This window comes from Lipotes vexillifer, unplaced genomic scaffold, assembly GCF_000442215.2.
Source record: "Lipotes vexillifer unplaced genomic scaffold, Lipotes_vexillifer_v1.1 scaffold16, whole genome shotgun sequence".
In the NCBI taxonomy this organism is placed as follows: Eukaryota; Metazoa; Chordata; class Mammalia; order Artiodactyla; family Lipotidae; genus Lipotes; species Lipotes vexillifer.
Window position 1 is genome coordinate 881,577 of NW_006778983.1, and position 12,634 is coordinate 894,210.

Below are 12,634 nucleotides of genomic sequence, written 5' to 3' on the forward strand. Positions count from 1 at the left end.
AGTGGAGGTAACTGGCCGTGGTGGAATCTTTGATGGAAGAAGAGGCTATGGTGGTGGAGGTGGTGGCAGCAGAGGTGGTCATGGAGGAGGTGATGGTGGATATGATGGATTTGGAGGCGACGGTGGTAACTATGGCAGTGGTCCTGGTTACAGTAGTAGAGGAGGCTATGGTCGTGGTGGACCAGGATATGGAAACCAAGGTGGAGGATATGGTGGGGGGGGGGGGGGGGGGGATATGATGGTTACAGTGAAGGAGGAAATTCTGGAGGTAACTATGGTATGGTGGGAACTATAATGATTTTGGAAATTATAGTGGACAACAGCAATCAAATTATGGACCCATGAAGGAGGGGCAGTTTTGGTGGAAGTCCCTACGGTGGTGGTTATGGAGCTGGTGGTGGAAGTGGTGGATGGTTACAGAAGGTTCTAAAAACCCAGAAGAAAAGGGCTACAGTTCTTAGCAGGAGACAGAGCGAGGAGTTGTCAGGAAAGCTGCAGGTTACTTTGAGACAGTCGTCCCAAATCCATTAGAGGAACTGTAAAAATCTGCCAGAAGGAAGGATGATCCACAGTCAGAAAAGTTACTGCAGCTTAAACAGGAAACCCTTCTTGTTCAGGACTGTCATAGCCACAGTTTGCAAAAAGTGCAGCTATTGATTAACGCAATGTAGTGTCAATTAGATGTACATTCCTGAGGTCTTTTATCTCTTGTAGCTTTTTCTTTTTCTTTTTCTTTTTACTAAATCAGGTATATTGCCCTGTAAATTGTGGTAGTGGTACCAGGAGTAAAAAATTAAGGAAGTTTTAACTTTTCAATATTTGTGTAGTTCAGTTTTTCTACATTTTAGTACAGAAACTTTAAGAAAATGCCATTTTGAAGGTGTTTCCTTGTGAGTTAACAAGTAAAGAAGATTTAATTACTGTTTTGAATGAATTTTGCTAAAGTTAACTGTAAAGAAACAACTGCTGATTTGCAGTTTAAGGGGATCCATTCTCCCCATTTCCAAACCATGAAATGAATGGGCTCTGACATGTGGAGAGAATAGATATTTGTATGTTTGCAATGTGTGTTTTAGATAATAGAACTGGGTATCTAAATTAACATACTTGTGAATTTAATAGCATTAAGATTTACCTTCAAATGAAAAATCTCAAAATTTTTGTGTTTTGTGCATTTTCTTTCAAAATGTAATCATATGATTTTAGAGTATTAGCTTTGCTGAGAGTCCTAGCTGTGTTTAGAACATCTCCATTCTACATTCACCTTGGTCACATGTGAACTGCTGCCATAATTTTATTTGTGTGTAAAGAATGTCTACTGCCCTCTGTTTAAATTCTGGAAAGGGATAGTGAATGTTTTCCCTTTCCTCCCACCTTAAGAAACATTCTCAAAATCTTCAAAATACAGGACCACTAAGCCTGCTGTATCTGAGCAAATTAGTGGCTACCTTTTATTTTTCCTTTTTAAAGCACAAGAGGCCCATAAATCTTCAGTTATTTTTCTTGGTTTAATATACATATATTTTGATACAAGCTCTCAGAGCGAGAGAATAAAAACCATGCATTGTTGAACCCTTAAAAAAAAAGACTTTTTTGCCATAAGCAGCTAATAAAACCATCACAAACAAGCTAGATGCTTCTCTACAAAATATTTTAGGTTATATTCTTACGCTCAGTTTTACCAATTCATACAGTCTTAGGAAAACATCATTTTACATATCTGACAATGAAAATTATTCTCTCAGGAAAGTGCAACACCTCAAGCAAATCCATGAGAATGACATGAAGAGAAGGAAATAAGAAAGGCACTTTGGGATGCATGGAAATGAACAATGTAAGGACTTCATTGACCTTCTCAGAGAAGACAGTCTTTATAACTCTTGAATAGTGGTATTATTAAGTATTTTAAATGCAAAAATATATCTGTTTTGCTAATTAAGATGTCTGTTTAACACAAGTATTTGGCACCTCATTTAAATAATTATCTACTGGGGTACCTTGCACTTCTATGTTGTATATTTAAGAGTGTTCAATCAGGAGAAATTCTGGCCTGCTTAAGAATGTTTGTTCGTTAACAAATTTGGAGATTTTAATCAGAGTGCCTCCAGCTTTGGGAAAATCCTCAAAGTTAAGCCAATAAAAATTACAGTTCTCATTGTTCATCCAGAACTAATAACAGTCTCTGGCAGGCATTTGAATGCATCCTCAGCCACATAGCCGTAGCTCCATTGATTAGGCCTCTTTTAGAAAGCCACCTTTCCTACCCTTCCACAGCTGGACTCATCCAGCTTTGCTAGTTTCCCTGAGGATCTTTTTCCATTTTTGAACCTGAAAACAAAACAACAAAAAACAAATTCTTTGTCCCTAAATGTCCAGCTTACATAACAGTGACATGCCCAGGTTTGAGGACAACATAATTTGCAAGTAAGAAATGCATGGCCGACTTAATAAAAAGGGAAAAAGAATTAACTGGATGTCTGTGGTATAATTTGGTTTTAACATTTTGACAACACTACCATAGCAGGAAATTCAGGGAGGATTTTCAGTGCATCACTGTTTTTCAAGGCCTGCCATTGAAGGGCCTGTGAACTCCTTTTATTACAAGTGTTTCTTTGTTTGAAAACATATTTTCAACACAGAAGGGATTCGTGCACTGAGCAAGCACTTACTAAATGCACACTAGGTGCTATAAAGCGCATGGTCACTAGAAATACAAAGATGAACAAACCCAAGCCCTGCTCCGTGGAAGCTCCGTCTAGTGGGAACACAAATACACAAACATAAATAAAAACATAACCGGTGGAAGGGTGGGGGGAGTCCTCTAACAGGTGTTGACCTGCATCCTTCTGGGAGAGGCTTGAGGAAGCTGAACAGGCTCTTCTGATGTGGTCACTTTCTTTTTTTCCCCCTTGTGGTAACTTTCTAACCTAAACAGTGTTTAGAATCTGTAAAGCAATTTCTGTAAAGCAAGTTTCTGCAAAGCAAATCATTTATTTCGTTTTTAGTCAGATTTTGACATATTAAGCTTTTAAGAATAACCAAGGTGTATTCACTGTTCTTAAAACAACAACAGAAACAAAGAAACTAAAAAACTGAATCCTGAAGCTCTTTGATCATCCCAGTATTCAAAGAGGAGAACTGAGACCACCCTGGGTAATAATGGGAGCCTGGTGTAAAGCATAAGCTCCTGCCTTTCAGTGCTTCATACACATCTTTAACTTCCTGCTAACTTTGAAGGACTTGGTAACTAGATTGGTTTCTATTTTGGCAATTAGTCAACTGTCCTCTAAAGGGAAAAACCTCCTTAATTTTCTCATTGAACCACTAAACCTAAAAATCCTATTGGACCCAGGGCTTCTATCTGATTCTTAAACAATACCTCCGATAACATGCATTTTTTCCCTTTGCATTTGAGTTGGTGACTACATATTTTTCTCTTTATCACTGTGTTTTAATCAGAGGTTCTCTTGGGTGTGAATTAGATTGTGTTAGCACTGGATACATATATATATCAGGGATATATATCATATACATACATATATATATATATATTAGATTGTGTTAGCGCTGGATAAACATATACATACATATATATATATATATATATATATATATATATCAGATACAGACCACTGGTTCACTCCCAACATCAGTAAACTCTTCTGCTGTCCTAATAAAGGATCCTTTCTCAACAGCAAGAAAACAAATAATCCCATTAAAAAATGGACCAAAGACCTTAACAGATACCTCACCAAAGAAGTTATACCGATGGCAAATAAGCATTTGGAAAGATGCTCCACATCATATATCATCAGGGAAATGCAAATTTAAACAACAGTAAGATACCACTACACACATATTAGAATGGCCAATATCTGGAACACTGACAACACCAAATGCTAGTGAAGATGTGGAGCAGCAGGAACTCTCATCCATTGCCGGTGGAATGCAAAATGCTACTGTTGCGGTCCGGGAGCCACACGCCTGGAGTCGAGTTCCCCGGTAAATGCGACCCGTGTCCCAAACAAGGACACCCGAGAATCACCAACACCAAGTAGAAAGATTAGCAAAGGATTTATACAAGTATAGAAGCTTACACAAACTGTCCGAACAGGGTCCCACTCGGAGAGAAGTGAGTGAGACCCCGACTAACAGCCGGGCGAGGCTTTTATACCCTTCACAGGGCGGGAAGTCCCCAAGGCGGGAGGGAGCTGTTTAATTTTGAATCAGCCAATCAGGAACCCGGTTCTTCCCGCCCCAAGCAAGCAAGCAAGTTTCTTACAGAAGCCAAAATGTGCTGTTAGCCCTGAAGCTGTTCTTCCGTTTCTTTCGTCACATTCCCCCCTTTTTCTAGGAACTAATCAAATCCTTGATTCCTGGTCTTCCGTATTCAGGAGGTATGTTTCGTTTTGGGCTAAAGTTTGCCCAGTCAATCCGTCTGTTAGTGTCCACGTCCTCTGTGGTGTAGTCTCTCTTTATTCTGCTATGATGAATCCAAGTCCGGACACCGTCGACTTTAACAGCAGTCGGGGTACTCAACACAATCAGATGAGGTCCAGTCCACCTAGTCTCCAATGTCTGGGGGTTATGCTTCTTTACCCAGACTAAGTCTCCAGGTGGCAATGTGGGTTCCGGAAATTTTATTTTCAGTTTTTGTACAAAAGGTTTCCAGTGCCGAGGTTCAGCCGGGCAGTGGCTGCAATTTGTCTGACGCATGAGGGCCACCCGGAGGCTACTGGGTCCAGTTGTTTAGAGAGATAGGCTATCGGCCTTCGCCAAGGCCCAAGTTTCTGAGTTAGAACTCCCCTTGCCACCCCGGTTCGTTCATATCAGGGTTGGGGAGTGCCAGAGCAGAAGGTGAGGTAAGAGCCCTTTTAATGTCCTGGAAGGCCTTCCCTTGTGTCTCAGTCCAGTTAATCTTGGTGGCTTCGGGGCCATTCTGGTTAACGCCCTTCAGGGCATCGTATAGAGGCTTGGCCAGCTCTGCAAATCTGGGTATCCAGAGCCGGCAATAGCCCGCCATTCCCAAGAATTCTCTCAATTCCTTTCTTGTGGTAGGGGTTGGTAAGGTTAGGATGGCCTGAGTGCGTGGCTTTCCTAGCCATCTCTGTCCTCCTTTTAGGATATACCCTAAATAGTTTACTTGTTCTTGACAAATCTGAGCCTTTTTAATTGAGAGTTTATAGCCTAAGTCCTGTAGTAACCTTATTAGGCCTTTTGTTCCTGTTAGACAATCCCGCACAGTTTTTCCAGCCACAAGTAAATCATCCACATATTGTAATAAGGTTACTTCGGGAAACTGGTTATGGAATTCGAAAACGAGTTTTTAACAGTTCATGTAATTTTGTAGATCCCAGATGCGTTCCCTCATGCAAGCGTCGTATCAACATCAGGCCTAGGTTCTCAGGAATAAAAATTCGGTGATCTTTGTCTTGCCTTCATAGGGGCAGTCAGGCATGACCAGGAAGGAGTGGGTGACTGTTTGTTTGCCCAAGTCGACCTTCCTGTCTGTGGTCCAAAAACAGCGTTGAGTCCCAGTGGCCCCCTGTAATCCATATCTTTCCTTCCTTCTCGTTATCTAATACCCCCCCTTTTTCTTTTGTATCCAGTCCAAATCCTTGGAATCAATAAAGAAACTTGGTTACAATAACCAGAATTATGAATGATTACGTTTAACATACCAAGTAATCTTAGTTAAATATTTTTCTTTAAGATACCTCAGGGGACCTCTAAAGTATCACAAAGTTAACTGGAAATCAAAAGAAACAATTAAAATTTGATATTTGGGAAGTTTGTCTAAAAGTTTTAAAACAGTTGGTCAAATAAGATCATAGGTCACTGCGAGACAATACTTATTCCTTAACCAGAGTTACAAAAGATCTCAAAAGCAAATACAGACCACTTAAATGCAAAGAAACTCACATAGTCTGTTGTCAAAAGCAGCATTTTAAGAATACTTTGGGGGAAGAAACCAAATCCACTCTTGTTCTAGCCCATTCCTAATAAAATCCATTTGCCCAACTAAATTCAGTCCAATCTTAGAAAATCCTGATCATGTATTACTGTTTTCAGTACTTTTTATTCTCATTCGTCCCACCTTCTTTTACTGAAAACATACATCTTACCTTCCTTAAAAGTTTTTTTTTTATATTGAGTTACTTTTCTTGTTGACAGATTTATAACAGATGGAATAAGGTTTTATTTGACCTTTAGTAAACCTAGGTACAACAGAAGTATTATACTCAACATTGATGACTCTAAAGACATGTCTATATTAAACCAACAAGTTTAAGCCACCTTCAATACCAGATATCAGTTTAGTACTGAATATTTTTCAGATGACATGAACCTGAAATTCATTATGGCCAGATTTATTTTTTACTTGAGTATTTATGTGTTTGATTTTTTTTTTAAAGCCAATTAAGTAGAGCTCTTCTATGAATTAATTTTTGACAATACCATACACCTACAACACACATATAGATACGTATGAAAATACAAACACAGAGGTCTCATTGTTCCCATTCCAAAATTTCAGTCCTGAGTCAGGTACAACATAAAATCCATCAGTTACAAGGGGTTGGATTCAAATTGGGCTTCTGGCAGATGGAACAAATCAAGGTCACCAATCTAGATGGCTAAACCCTTTTTACTAGTGCTTATAGAAAAGACACTTAGGATTTCTATTTATCCTTGACAAGTCAAGTGTTGTTATTTTACCCTCTTTTTTAAACTTTGCATTTAAAAAGATGGCAGAGATAAGGGTTTCTTAGAAGACCAGATAGGACATTTGTATCTCAAAGGTTTCCCCTTTGTTTAATACTTACAAGTCTCTTAAGATACATAGGGGTTTGGGGAGTGGTAAAAGGATTGGTGGGCTTTGGATTATTTTTGGAGCCAAACCTCTGGTCCTGTAAAGGCTACCTTTGTAAAACAAGGACAGTTTTGTTTTGTTTTTCAAAGAATTGGGTTGTTATCTCAATGGTACTGAAGGACTGACATACCCATTCACCTATGTTGGCAAGTTTTACTTTTCCTCATTTAGCTTAGGAGAGAAGGCCTCTTTTAAAATTCCTATCAGGCTAAAGTCCATTTCCCAAAAGCGGCCTGCCTCGTTGCCTCCATACTGATGCAGTTCCTGGTGTTGTGAGTTGGCCCCTTGGATTACTTGTGCACAAGTCACACATTGCCTAGTGACTGAGAATACTTTTTCTTTTAATACCTGCCTTAACTGTCTCTTCTCACTTTATAAGTTCTTCCCTTCAAAACCATCTAATTTTTGTAATTTCCTTCGGATATCTGGGGCCGACTGTGTCACAAAGGCCAAGTTAATTGCCCGCCTGCCTGTTTTCTGGTGCCTCAGGGTCTATGGGGGTCCATAGCCTATAAGTCTCCATCAGCCTTTCCAGGAAGGCGGCTGGAGACTCTGTGGCTCCCTGGGTCACCTCTGTAACCTTGGACATATTACTTGGCCTTTGTGCTGCCGCCCGAAGTCCTGTTAACAGAGCCTGGCGAAAACGGGCCAAAGCCCCTCGTCCCTCCTCCGTGTTAGGATTCCATTCCAGTCGGGTACTAGGGAGCACGGTTTCAATTAGGTTGGGGTTATCAGTGGGCCGTCCATCTGGACCAAGTACCTGTTTACGCGCCCCCCACATGATTTTTTTCTCTTCTTCCGTGGTAAACAAAACCTGTAACAATTGCTGACAATCATCCCAGGTCGGCTGATGAGTTACAAATATAGTTTCTAACAGTGATATTAATATAAATCAGTCGTGGAGAATGGGACGTAAGTAAGAAAAGGCTGTGCCTCCCCTGGTCTAGGTGCTTGTTGCCGCAGAGGCAGAGCAGTGGGCCGCGGTTCAGTCAAGTGCTCCTGGGCCGACCTGGGAGGATGTCGTCATCGGGGCCGGTATCCGCCGAGGGAGGGACATAGGGAGGGGGAGGTGCAGAGGCCTCGGGAGGAGGGGTTTCTCCTTCTTCCTCTCCCTCCTCTACAAGAGGAGGGGGCGGGGACTTAGAGCTTTTAACATTAGGTTTTTTCCCGTCCGCCATCTTGGCGGCACACAGGTTATCTTTAGATCTTATTTCCTTTCTGTTGGTAGTTCCCGGCGGGGGCAACCAGGGATTCAGCCAGTCAGGTGGTGTCTCCACGAGACCCCGCCAACACTCAATATAAGGAATCTGATCATCATGTACCTTAAAGACAATATCTTCCACCGCAGCTATAACCGGAATAGAGACCGTACCTTCGGATGGCCATCCCACCTCAAATGTCGGCCATTCCAATTCACAAAAGGTGCGGAGAGTTTCCGGGGATACAGAGGCCCTGAATTCCCTGGCGATCTGGCGGAAGTCTCTGAAGTGGTCCAGAACTAGGCTCAGGGGGTTCTGCATCCAGGACATACCTTGTCCCATTGTTAAATTTCTGTTGAGCTAAAGGTTTTAGCACAAGCACAAAGCCAAAGTGTCCAAGCAAATGCAAGAGCGCACACACGAGTGACAAAAGACAGAAGGGAAGAACAACAAGTTTTGACACAATCCCAGTTCAAAGTCGGGACCAAAGAATATCGAAACCGACTTTGAATTCCCAAGGAGGAATCGCGGCGTCCCGGGACTCCTCCTGACTCCAGGCTTAACGTCGCGTCCGACAAGCCTTAATGGAGTCTCCCAGTTTCTTGCCGGCAAGCCAAGGGTCGCAAACTTACCCGAGGAAGGAGCAGGTGGTGACTTCGGAGGAGGGGCCACGTTTCGGGTCTTTAACCTCCACTGTCCGATCCCGGACGAGCCCCCAGATGTTGCGGTCCGGGAGCCACACGCCTGGAGTCGAGTTCCCCGGTAAATGCGACCCGTGTCCCAACCAAGGACACCCGAGAATCACCAACACCAAGTAGAAAGATTAGCAAAGGATTTATACAAGTATAGAAGCTCACACAAACTGTCCGAACAGGGTCCCACTCGGAGAGAAGTGAGTGAGACCCCGACCAACAGCCGGGCGAGGCTTTTATACCCTTCACAGGGCGGGAAGTCCCCAAGGCGGGAGGGAGCTATTTAATTTTGAATCAGCCAATCAGGAACCCGGTTCTTCCCGCCCCAAGCAAGCAAGCAAGTTTCTTACAGAAGCCGAAATGTGCTGTTAGCCCTGAAGCTGTTCTTCCGTTTCTTTTTCGTCACAACAGACTCTATGGAAGACAGTTTGGCAGTTTCTTACAAAACTAAATATACTCTTACCATACTATCCAGAAATCATATCCCTTGGTATTTACCCGAAGGAGTTGAAAACCTGAATCCACACAAAAACCTGGATGTTTTTGCAGCTTTATTCATAATTGCCAAAACTTGGAAGCAACCAAAATACCCTTCAGAAGGTAAATGGATAAGTAAACCATGGTACATCCAGGAAATGGAATACTATTCAGCACTGAAAAATAACAAGCTATCAAGCCATGAAAAGACATGGAAACTAAAATACGTATTATTAAGTAGGGAATGGAGCCAGTCTGAAAAGGTTAAATATTGTATGATTCCAACTACATAACCTTCTGGAAAAGGCAAAACTATGGAAACAACGAAAGGATCAGTGGTTGCCAGGGGCTGGGAGTGTGGGGGAGGGATGAATAGGCAGACCACAGAGGATTTTTAGGGCATGAAAATACTCTGTATGATATTATAATGATGGATGTGTGTACATTTGTCAAAACCCACAGAATATACAACACCAAGAGTGAACTGTAATGAAAACTATGGACTTAAAGGGATGTGTCAGTGCAGACTAATCAATTGTAACAAATGTATCACTCTGATGGTGGATGTTGATAATGGGGGAGGCCATGCATTGTGTAGGGAGTCTCTATACTTTCCTCTCAGTTTCACTGTGAACCTAAAAATGCTCTAAGAAAATAAAGTTGTTTTCTTTTTTTTAAAGCCTCCCTTGTTTTCTGCTCATTCACTGTCTTCTATGGTTCCTTCTTCCCTCACTCACTTGGTTCACTCTCTTGCTGTCTCTTTTCTAGTGTCATCCTTGGATGTTGCCAAGCTTCCTTAAGGTAACTCAGTGCTAACTGAGGAGCCACTAACTGTTCTGTGAAGACCCACATTTCTCCAAACTCCGTGTGACTATTATCTCAGGGTGTGTTCTTTTGTGGGCCCCATTAGGGAGATTGCTGGCCTCCAATGGGCTCAGTCTAGCCATTTCCTCTTTATTAGTTATATTGATCACCATGCCCAGAGGGATGACAAAAACCCTGGCACAGATATTAACTCCACAATACAGAAAAAATTTGTTCATCGGCCAAGAGCTCTTTCAAACACTGTTCAAAAGATTAAAGAAAGGCCAGGACAACTTCACCCTTCATTTTTTGTCTGACCTATTTCTACCATTCCTGTCTGAATTGTTAACAATGTTCTATATTATTTTTCAAGACAAGCATCCTAGCCAAAAAAAAAAAAAAAAAATTTCTTTATGAACATTTTTATTAGATTGAGTCAGAGCAAGTCTCCTAAAACCTGACTGCATGGGGCCTCAGGGAACCAAGAGTGCTGGGTGAGAGCTCCCCATCTCGCTGAGCAGACCTCCAAACAGTCTGCACCAAGCCTTCCTGCCTCTGCCTTTTATGCAGAGACTACACAGCCAATTCCTTACCCAGCAGATTCAATTTACAGCATTTTATTTTCCAAGAATGGCACTTTAGGGAAATCAGGCTTACCAATCAGGCCAGCTTAAAAGAGCTTATAATCCAATGTAGTTTCCAATTGAATGAGAAAACTGAAGTTTTGCTTTGATTTTTCATGACTTGGTTTTCTTTTGTCAGTCAGTCAACAGATATTTATTGAGTGCTGGACCGCGTTCCAGGCACAGTGCTGGGCAGTGGGAAATAGGGCAGATAAGACAGTGGAATACCTGCCTTTGTGCGGTGAACTGTCTGGTTTACTGACTCCCTTTCCACAATCATCTCTCCATATGGTGACGGAATTAAAGGGGAGAGTGTTTACAAAGCCATTCATCACATGGAAGAGGTAGCAGCATCCTATGATTACTGCAGCACTCTGGAAGGCTTAGGGAATATTAGGTAAAGTGAATTTGCCTTTATACCATCACAGTGACAGTAAGTGCCTACAGAAATGGCCGTTTACCAAGTCAGTAATAATGTTTATAAAATATATTGCAGATTTTGGAAGACACCCACTAGGCGAACTGCAAAATGTAAAACTTTCCCCAGTTTGCCTGTCTAATTCATTTGAAAATTGAACATTACTCCTGAAAGGAAAACAGGAAACTGGTCTTTTGAACTGGGCTGCTTGCAATGGGCTGCTTTAAGGGTAACTGGGCACAGCAATCATTGATGAGAAAGAATTGTAGCCCTTCAGAGAACTGGGCAATCAGTGTGAAAGCACTCCACATATAGTCAGGACTTTTGAATTTCAGACATGACCTGTGTTAACTTCCACTAATCCAAGGCAGGGGTGCCATATAGCAGAGATTTATAACTGGTGATGTTTTATTAAATCACACAATACATGAGTACTCTAGATTCATCATAATTGTATGGAAAGCCAGTCCAAGACCAACAGCATCTCTCATTCATTAAGAGATCTTTGATACAAAGACACATACACACACACGGCTATTTTGCATGAAGCCAAATAGCCAAACAAAAAGCAAGGAATTTGGTCCACTGTCCAGATCTCTCTGAATTAGGTCTGCATCAAGATAGAAAAACATCAAGATTATCAAGTTTTTAAATTTTTCAACAGGTGTTCTGGCATCAAACAATTAAAATCAACCTTTGTCTCTTCCATCACACCACAGGAAAAGGTTGATCCAGAGGCAGAAATGAGCCAAACATATTTGGAATTACATCATGTGAAGAGACATAATCAAGGGCATGCCCTTTGATAATAAGTAATTGTTCCTTCCATCGCATCAAATTTACTTTATGGGTTATTTTGAGAACATATCCCTGAAGTTAATCCATTGCTACATTCTTGCAAGCTCTGAAGATCTACCGAATTAGTTTATAATAAAGGATGGATTTAAGAAAAGTGATGGTTTCTACCCTTCTGCTTTCATGTTCCATAATCTCTTCTGTAGTGAAATAAAAGGAACAAATGGCAAACAGACATTACTCAGATAGCTAGGGAAAAAATTGATTTGCTTATTTGAACATAGCTGATATATTCAATTGACTCTGTTGGCGTGAACCATGAACTAATTCTTATTTAAGTTCTACTGTAGAATATTGTGCTCGTTGAAACTCCATCCACTGTTAATGAAATCAAAGGAAAAAAAACTGGATAGTAGTAGCTTACTCTTGTATACAGTACTGGGCGTTCAGCGGTTCTGTAAATTAAAGTCAAATTATGTAGTGGGTATAGGTATTGTGGAGTCCTGGGACGTTGCTGGTTACAAACGGAGTGCTAGTCAAGATGACGGAGGGAAGGAGCAGAAGAAAGAGAGTAGGTTGATGCCCTCAATCCCTGTCTCTTTTTTCCAAATCATTGTCTTTCTCACTGTGACCAGTGAGGTGACAGTGTTTCGGTGAGAACACTGGCTAAACTGCTGAACTAAAAAGAATCCTGAGTACAGAAGCTCAACAAACAAGTGTATTTCTCTCTCACAATAGTCTGAAAGTAGGGG